This window comes from Podarcis cretensis (genome assembly GCF_951804945.1).
Source record: "Podarcis cretensis genome assembly, chromosome: 10".
Classification (NCBI taxonomy): domain Eukaryota; kingdom Metazoa; phylum Chordata; class Lepidosauria; order Squamata; family Lacertidae; genus Podarcis; species Podarcis cretensis.
Genome location: NC_137179.1, coordinates 21,162,991 through 21,173,140, shown reverse-complemented (window position 1 = coordinate 21,173,140; position 10,150 = coordinate 21,162,991).

Below are 10,150 nucleotides of genomic sequence, written 5' to 3'. Positions count from 1 at the left end.
AATATGACATCTAAAAATTTGAATTTATTTAAAGATAATTACGAGAAAACCTGGACGGAAGTAAAAAAAGACTTAGAAATTTGGTCAAATATGAAGTTTTCCTTGTTGGGTCGAATTTCAGTTATAAAAATGAATGTACTGCCTAGAATGTTGTTTTTGTTCCAAACATTGCAAATAGTGGATAAGATGGATTGTTTTAAGAAATGGCAGAAAGATATTTCTAAGTTTGTCTGGCAGGGCAAGAAGCCTAGAATAAAATTTAAGATACTAACTGATGCGAAAGAAAGGGGCGGATTTGCCCTGCCAGACTTTAAATTGTATTATGAATCAGCAGCGTTTTGCTGGTTGAAAGAATGGCTACTTCTTGAGAATACTGATACTTTGGACTTAGAAGGTTATGACAATTTTTTTGGATGGCATGCATACCTGTGGTACGACAAGGTAAAAGTTCACAAGGGTTTCAAAAATCATATTGTCAGGAAAGCATTATATAATGTCTGGATTAGATATAAAGATTTGTTGGAAAGTAAAACTCCAAGGTGGTTGTCGCCAATGGAGGCAAAAGCCGTTAAAAAATTAAATATGGAGGTCAATTGGCCGAGATATTGGGAAATTTTGGAGCAAGAAGGAGACAGACTGAAATTGCAAAGTTTTGAGAAGTTAAAAGGGAAAGTGAGAGACTGGCTGCATTATTATCAGATAATGGAAGTCTTTAAACTAGACAGGAAAGTCGGCTTCCAGGTGGAAAAATCAAAATTAGAAACTGAACTGTTAGAACCTAGTACTAAGAACTTGTCAAAAATGTATAACTTGCTGTTGAAATGGAATACACAAGATGAAATGGTTAAATCTGCAATGATTAAATGGGCGCAGGATATTGGTCATGACATAATGTTTGCTGACTGGGAAAAGTTATGGACCACCGGGATTAAATTCACGGCATGTAGTGCCTTGAGAGAAAATATTATGAAAATGATTTATAGGTGGTACATGACCCCAGTCAAGCTTGCGAAAATCTATCATTCGCCCGAGAACAAATGTTGGAAGTGTAAAGAAAGAGAAGGAACATTCTTTCACCTTTGGTGGACGTGCCCAAGGATTAAGGCTTTCTGGGAACTGATCTATAATGAACTGAAAAAGGTACTTAGGTACACTTTTCCTAAGAAACCAGAGGCCTTTCTCCTGGGCATGGTCGGCCAATTGGTTGTAAAGAAGGATAGAACTTTTTTTATGTATGCTACAACAGCAGCAAGAATTCTTATAGCAAAGTACTGGAAGACACAAGACCTACCCACCGTGGAAGAGTGGCAGATGAAAGTGATTGACTACATGGGCCTGGCAGAGATGACGAGCAGAATCCGAGACCAGGGAAGAGCAACGGCGGAAGAAGATTGGAAAAAATTTAAAGACTATTTAAAGAAATATTCCAAAATTAGTGAGTGCTAGATTGATGTTGAATAAGAAAAATAGGGGTTAACAGCGATAATGATTAAGTGGAAGAAATTGAATGTTTTTATAATAAATTTGAAAGTAAGGGAGGGATTTGTTAATTAATTAATTTGACATGAGAATGCAGAAAGGGGAGGTACGAGGAAGTCGGGAGAGTAAGAAATATGAAATTAAGAGTGGGAAATTATACATGTTGCATATTATTGTTTTTTGTTGTTTTGTTTTATTTGTTAAAAAAAAATATGGAAAATTGAATAAAAATTATTATTAAAAAAAAAAAGGAACAGCTTTGGTTTAATATCGGAGTTCCAGAACGGATTAAGTTCGTAAACCAAGGTACCACTGTATTTAGTAGGGCCCACCAGCAACTATAGATATCTGAGCAGCATCAGAAGCCAAAAAGAAGCATGCAGAACAGTCTCTCCTAGCGCTGATGTTCTAAATGCCTGATTGAATGTTTTTTCTCTCTGTGTGGACTTCTTCTCATGCACTGGAAGCTCATTTCAGATTTATGCCGCTTCCTACCTGTCCACATCCATCTTGATTTAATCATTTGAAAGGTTAGTGGCTGGAGAACAGCTCTGACAAAGCACAATGGCCCGGCTGCCCAGTAACAATACCTGTGGAATATAAAGTGTTGCATTGAGTTTCAATGCATTTGTGCTTCTTTGAAAAGGGAGAAGGGGGATGAGGTCAGATAGAAAGATCATAATAACAAAGGTCAGGAACTACCCACATCCTCTCCCAGAAAAGGAAACTGGAACTGTACCTTTGCATGAGCGTTAATTTAAACAGCTGTACATTTCAAAGGCCCATAGGGAGCAGAAGTAAATGTTACAATACTCACAAGGTTGTTGCTGAAAATGGCAGCCCTGTCTTGAGTACCCCCCCTTCCATTTTGTGTGATCTCATACAGGGTTAAACAATGGGATGCCCTCCAGCCATCATGGCCATTGGTTGGGGGTGATGGGAGCTTTGGTTCAACAACATCTGGAGGATGTCATGTTGACTACCTCTGATCAAGTACAATTTTATCCTGCATCCCAACATTTCTTAAGCGTGCATTTCCCCCACCCAGCCCACCATACATAATTGGTTGCCATTCGTGGTGGGGCAACAGCATGATGATGGCCAAGATATGAGATGTGTTATACTGTATGTTACAAAGATAGGTGGAGAGCTTATGGCAAGTTCACTTCTGTGGACAAAGAGACCATGAGATCAAGACAGGCATGGTGGGTGTGATCCTGCTCCCTCCTCCTTATGTTGATTACATCCAGTCTCAAACTGTGCATATTACTCAGCTCAGTTTGGAGGGCAAATATGCATGCCTGGTGAAGGTGATCACATCAGGAGGTGTAGAGTGGAATGGAAGAAAACTTTTGTCAATAAGCTCTCTGGCTCATGGTGCAGTAAGCCTCAGTGTTTGCTTTAAGAGGAGGCTTTTCTGCACAGACTTGTTCACACAACCAAGTATGCCAAAGCTAGGAGAGAGATGGTTAGATCAAAGCAGACTGTGCTTCAGGAATCATGGACTTCAATCCTACAGAACAGCCTTGGTGCCCTCCAGAACTCACAGCAACCCCAGCCAACATGGCCTGGTTGGAATTGTAGCCTAAAACAGCTGGACGGTACTTGGTTGGCAAAGACTGCTGCAGAATATGCTTACAACGTATGTGGTATAGAAGTAAAGGCAGGGGTCTCTTGCTGCATGAAATAATTTGTTGATGCCTTGACTTTTCTCTCATGCACAAAAAAAGGAGTTGATTCCAGACATGAGCTGGATTTCATTGGCATATTTTGTAATATTTTCTGACAAAAGCATGTTCTTTATTTCCTTCAAAAACAGGGAGACATAAACACTGTTTTCTTCCTTTGTGCTCTTTCCAAGTGGGTACTCTTCAGATGTGGCACACAGATAACATAATAAGATTCCCTCCTTTTTTACTCAAGGACAGCAGCATCTTTAAAGACAATACAATGCCTCAATCACCAGGATTGAAAAGAGCCTCCAGCCTATTTCAGAGAGTGATAGAGTGCGGGGGGGGGGGGGCTTCAAAGGACATTGCACATGACTAGAAGGTGGACAACAAAGGGTTTAAATTCCAGGTTCTGTTGCCAGGCTAGGTCATGAATCGGGTCTGACAATCTCCTGCTCTATGAGCCAGAGTCAAAAAACTACTGCCTCTTTCTGTGCTGGCTAGCTGCTCCCTGGAACAATGGCTTGCACATGCAGGAAATATTATTCAAATCAAGGGTGCTGACAAAGAATCACTGCCCAACCACCACAGAATCCTTGCAAATTGCAGAAGTTCCTGGAAAATATTCAAGGGCAGGTATTCAATTCACATGGGGCACATGTGAATTGTCTGTGGGATCTCCTTATTGTCCTTGGTAAATTTATTTAGAAGCATTTAGGAACCGCTTAATATTTTTAAAGAAATACTGTATGTGTTATATAAAAACAAACAAAATTATTTAAACAAAAACACAACCTAAACCCAATAAAGCAGCATCATCAAAGTGTATACTGTAAAGTTAAACAAACCAGGGATTCAGTGGATCCAAACACATAAAACAGGGTCTGATTATATGGGTCAGGGGAAACCTGGGCAAAAAGACAAGTCCTGTCTAGGGACTGACAAAGAGCATGATGGGGAAATGAGAGGACAGCTAGTCCAGCACCAAGAACAGCTTCATGTGAGCATCTTGTTCCAACAAAGTCTTTAAGGGCCAGGTAGCCTCTCCCATCCTCTGCCCCTTCAGTTTGGAATGGAAGGTTTAAAGGGCCATACTTTTTGGATTGGAGCCTAATGTTCCTCCTCTGTTCTGAGAGTTCCAAGTGTTTTGCTTACACTGATAGGTAGACATAGGTTCCTGGCATCAAGCAGGGCATTTCTCTGTGGAAGCAGATTTTCTGGGTATAGACTCCTGAGATCCTGACTCAGGGGTCTTGCTCAACAGGACTCAGGCCTGACAGTGATGGCCAGGGACTGGGTTGTTCTTTGGTGCTGATGGGTTGATGAATTGGACTCTCCTCTTTAAGTCAAAATTGGAAGCCAGGCTGCAGAGGTCCTGATAGCTCCCTCCAGCGCACTCGTCTGATGGAGCTAGCAGGCATCTCTATGTCAGAACTGAGGTTGCTGCTCTACATGATATACTTCATATAGAACTCCCATCAGCTCCAGGCAGCCTGTCCAATGGTCAGTGATGCTTGGAGTTCCAAAATATCTGGAGGGCACCACATTGGCTAGTCTGCACTACAGATCGCAGCCAGTATTCCTCTGCAGCTTTACAAGTCAGTCAAGGGGTTTTCCAGGAAACATTGTCCACCAGTACTGATCACCTACGTAGAAACATAGAAAGCTGCCTTATACCTGAGCAATTTCTCCATCTATCCAATTACTGTCTGCACTGATTGTCAGCTGCTCTCCAGGGTCTCAGAAAAAGGCCTTTTGTATGTGGCACTGCCTGGTCCTTTTAACTGGAGATGCTGAGAATTGAACCTGGGACCTTTTGCATGCAAAACATGGGCCCTACCAGCTACAATCCCTCCTCAATACTATTAATTTCTATAGCACCATCAATGTGCAGAATGTCTGTTTTCTCACCACTAATGCTGCATGCCACAATTTTGTCAATATTTAAACAAGATTGCCCAAGAGATGTATAGCAACAAGTCTACTGTTGCTAGAGAGCCTTCAGTAATTAGTTGCCCAAAATACATTACCGAACCAAAGGGACTTAGCATAATATTGTTTTCTATTTACACCAAGTAGTGATTTAGTCATTCACAATAGCATGTATATTTACTATGAAAAGCATCTGAGGGGCATATAAGCCAATGTTTTTTTGTGAATGGCAGTTTGTGAATGGCAGAGCACCCCCTACTAGCCTCTTTATGTAAAGTAATATGTACTAATACACATAGACCATGATCCAATCACATTTAAGCTCCTTTAATTTCCTTCAGATCACTGGATTAGAATCAGGCAAATGCAGCACTACCCTTAGTATGTTTACTTTGAAGCAATTCCCTCTAACCTCAGCAGTTTTTTTCTTCTGGGTAACATTGCTCAGTATCATACTTTAGTAGTGTTTAACTTTGGCTGAATTGTGCATTTGATATATATATATATATATATATATATATATATATGAATTTGTATAATTGCAAAAGCCTATAAGCGGTTGACAAAAAATATAAAATATACAGTGAATACCTCGGGTTACAAATGCTTTGGGTTACAAACACTTCAGGTTACAAACTCCGCTAACCCGGAAGTAGTATCTCAGGTTGAGAACTTTGCCCCAGGATGAGAACGGAAATCGCACGGCGGCAGCGAGAGGCGCCATTAGCTAAAGTGGTACCTCAGGTTAAGAACGGTTTCAGGTTAAGAACGGACCTCCAGAATGAATTAAGTTTGAATTCTGAGGTACATTTAACAGAACTTGTATGCTGTTTAACTGCAAAAGCTTCTGAGCAGTTAACGTGGAAAAAATACACACACACCCTACATAAAATTAAGGTTAAAAGCAAGTTGTTAAAAACAGCAGTTAGAAAGAGCATAGCATCTCAAAACTGGCATTCGAATTCAGCAACCATGGGAGAGGGCTACTTCTGAGCTTCAACAGGCATCTGGGCTTGTGAAACCCAGCCAGATGGGCGGGGTATAAATAATTTATCATCATCATCATCATCATCATCATCATCTCTGGTTGTCCAATGTGAGAAAGAGGATGCCTGACCAGACGGGTCTTTGGTCTCACCTAGCAAGGCTCTTCTTCCATTCTCATGTGAATAAGAATCTTCCCCAAGTGCATCACTGTCTTGAGATTATTTTGCTCTTCATATTCTGCTACTTTACAGTCTGCTGCCTTGATCAGATAACGTTAATGTAAAAAGCAACCATATAACATGCATGTTGCAGAAAGACTCGTTTTCTGAGAATGGTGGTTGGGGCGGAGGAGAGATCTTCACTTGAGAAACTTTGTAGTAACAACTTTGAAATGCTGACAATAAGAACAACTTGCATTAAACTTACTGGCCATGATCTGCCACTGAGTGAAGTTACAAATAAACAACTTAAGTTTATGGTTCAAATACACCAAGGTATTAAAGCTCATGTCCAATAATTACCTGAGTGTTTAGAAAGAGCAGCTCCTCCATTATCTTTCCCATCCCAAAAAGTCCACTTCAAAGGTCTGTAATGAATTGGAAGGGGGGGGTGATTGCAGATAATCATAGCATTATCACAATCTGGGTCCAAAGAAAGCAATTATTTCCTGTGTGTGATTTTGAAGGACGCATCAAAGCATTCAGGTTTTAATGAAAAGTGAAATTAGACAATGATGTCACGCCAGGTTCCTTCTCTTCCTTTGCAGGCAGCTGTGGCTGGAGAATGAGAGACTTTGACAAAAACATGCTATATTGGGAAGTGTTGGATTCTGAGCCAGGCTAGCCAGGCAAGATTAGTAAACCTGAGGATCTAAAAATATCTTTTCAAGAGGAGCCATCCATGTGGTTCATACCATCTGAACTGATTCCATAATAAAATTTATTGGTCTTTCAGATGCAACAAGACTCTTTCCATTTTCATGCAACTAGACTAACATGACACATTTTTTTTAGTAAATTTATTTACCACCCTTCATCATAAGGTCTCAGGGCAGTTCACAGAATAAATAATAATAACTGTGGGGAGTATTGTTTTTCTTTGTTAGTATGCTAGGCATTTATGTGTTTTTATATTGTAAACTACCCTGTTATCCTTGGAGGAAGGGCAACATAGAAATTTAATAATAATGATGAAGACAAATGCCCTTCCAGAAATTAAAATGGACAAATATATCCATTTCAGTTTCTCTTATTTTTCACAACATTTTCACATCACAGTTTGCAATATTTCTTAAAACGTTCTCATGAATAATAATAGTTGTTGTTATTTCTTACTGACCCTTCACCATCAGGTCTCAGGGCAGTTTACTGCAAGGTTAAAATACAATATTACAAACAGTTTAAAACAAATGACAATAGGGTACAATTATATATAGTGTCAAAGGTGAAAAGGTATGTCTCCTTTGAGTGGGGCCAGACTTTGGTAATATGACAACCTGAGTAAGGAAAAAAGTTGGTGTGCCCCCCCCCCCCGAAAAATATTTATTATTCCACAATAATTCATTTTGGTACAGTTTACCTAAATATAGGTGGTGGTGGTTGTTGTTGTTGTTGTTTGCACTCCTGGCCAATATCATCAACCAGGGCAGTTTCAGAAAGCTATTTATAAATGAGCCACGGCTGTTATTGTTTTAAGGAAATAAATATGTGGCATGAATATATTATACAACATTATTTATTATGCGTGTAGAGAGAAAAGCATGCTGACATTAAAATGTTAAAAATTTTATCAGCCTTAAATAGTTAATCCATGAAAAGTACAAACAGCTCTGTTAAAGACTTTCAATAGGTTATTTCCTGTTGTGAAATATCTGCAGAATCTTTTTTTGCATAGATGGACTCAATAATAATATTTTTTTAAAAAAAAACAGAAGGGAACTGAGAGGACTGGGTAACACTGTGATGTAATGGAGGGCAAAAGGGGCAGGAGGACATTAAACATGCACCCCTAATTTCAATACTTAGCTCTGGTAGTAATCAGCCTCTCTAAAGATTTAAAGGAAACCTACCCTGAAGTATATCTGACAACAATTAAAGCTGACAATATTTTTGTTTTGGCAGCAACACAGACATACAGAGCTATTTGTACTGGTATGCAAAGTTTGATATTTGACATTTACTGATGCATCTCTCAGGGGCAAAACTAGGTGAAATATACTCAGAGTCGCATAGTGATTTCATGCTCTTTATTCAGCTCATAGTGGTGAGGAGGAATGAATGAAAGTCCCCTCAAAGTATCTGCTTTATATACATTATTTACACAATGGGCTGCACACGATTGGCTAATTCCGGAATTCTACTGTAAGCCAATCAGGTTGTGGATTCACTTCTATCTGGAGCATGATTGGGTGGTTCCTGCCAACCAATCATACTGCTGCATTGTTCTAGGACCAATCAGACTGCTGCATTCTGAATCCTATTGTTCTAGGACCAATCAGACTGCTGCCTTTTGGATCCTATTGTTCTAGAACCAATCAGACTGCTGCAGTTTGGATCCTATTCGACTCAGTACATAACACTAGGCTTTATATCACCCAGGTCAACTACCCAGTTTGGCATCCCCCACACATGCATTTGTGTACACACACACACACACACACACACACACACACAAACACACACACACTCACAGCCTCTGAAGGCTTCACCCAGGGCAAAACAACTTGACTAGCTTCCCCGTCACTAACAGCACTTTGTTAGCTGATAGGCTACTGAAATCTCCTTAAAGTTTGCATTGGTTCTGAATATGAAGAGGTGGGGGGAACATGTGGAGGCAAGAAAAAGGATAAAGGGTTCTATTCACCAAAGGTATTGCAATAGGGGGACAACTTCAACTCACACAACGAAAATGCCTCTCTTAACTTTCCAACCTCACACACCCTCTGCACCCTCCCAAATCTGTTCTGGGGGTTCCATAACTTTCCAGAGCAGATTGGGGGGGGGGAACGGTGTGGGGAAGGACAGCATGTTTTGTTGCAAGTGTGGAAGTTGCTCTGCCCCCACAAAGATTTTGCTGGATACGACCCAAAATACAGAACAGAAACTTTATCTCACAGACCACCTGCCTGGTGGGCCCCTGTGTCCTTTAATATGAACCTGGACACAAGGAGACAGCTTTACACTTCGTACAAGTTGTTGTTTTGTCTTAAAGAGTGTCAACACACCTGTGCGTTAAACTGGTTTACAAGGAGATTCTATACAGTACAATACTATACAATACACTTGGCTTCTTTTATCATATAATTCTGGTCTACCATTTGTACTGAGTGCCCTCTGCTGAAATATAAGATGAAGTTTTTAATTATTTAGTGCCCAAAAGTGCAATCCTTACAAAACATATTAAAGTCGATGCTTAAAGGCTGGTTGTTATTTAAAAGATGAAAGTAGTGATCCGGTGACATTTGCAGTTGTTGAAGCAGATTATTATTTTCAAATAACATCTACGTTTTATAAGAATTGTTTCAGTGTCCCCCGTCCTTATGAATCTATTTATACAAATGTAACCTGTGTAGCATTTCTATAACTTTAACATCCTTCTTCTAATACACTGGGGGTTCTCTTCCTACATTACCGGGGCTATGAGAGAGCCAGTGTGGTGTGGTGGTTAAGAGTGGTAGTCTCGTAATCAGGGGAACCGGGTTCGCGTCTCCGCTCCTCCACATGCAGCTGCTGGGTGACCTTGGGCCAGTCACACTTCTCTGAAGTCTCTCAGCCTCACTCACCTCACAGAGTGTTTGTTGTGGGGGAGGAAGGGAAAGGAGAATGTTAGCCGCTTTGAGACTCCTTTGGGTAGTGATAAAGCGGGATATCAAATCCAAACTCTTCTCTTCTTCTCTATGTACCAGCTTGTAAGCACGGCGATTACACAGGTCATTGTGGGCCTGGGGTTGCTCTTTTTCCCCAGATAGATTACAATGAGGTGGCAAAGGACCGTGCAGAGAGTCTGTGGTGTTCTATGAAGAGAGCTTTAAGGTAAGCACATAGCAATTGAAAGATTGCCATGGTCATACAATCTCCTGGAAT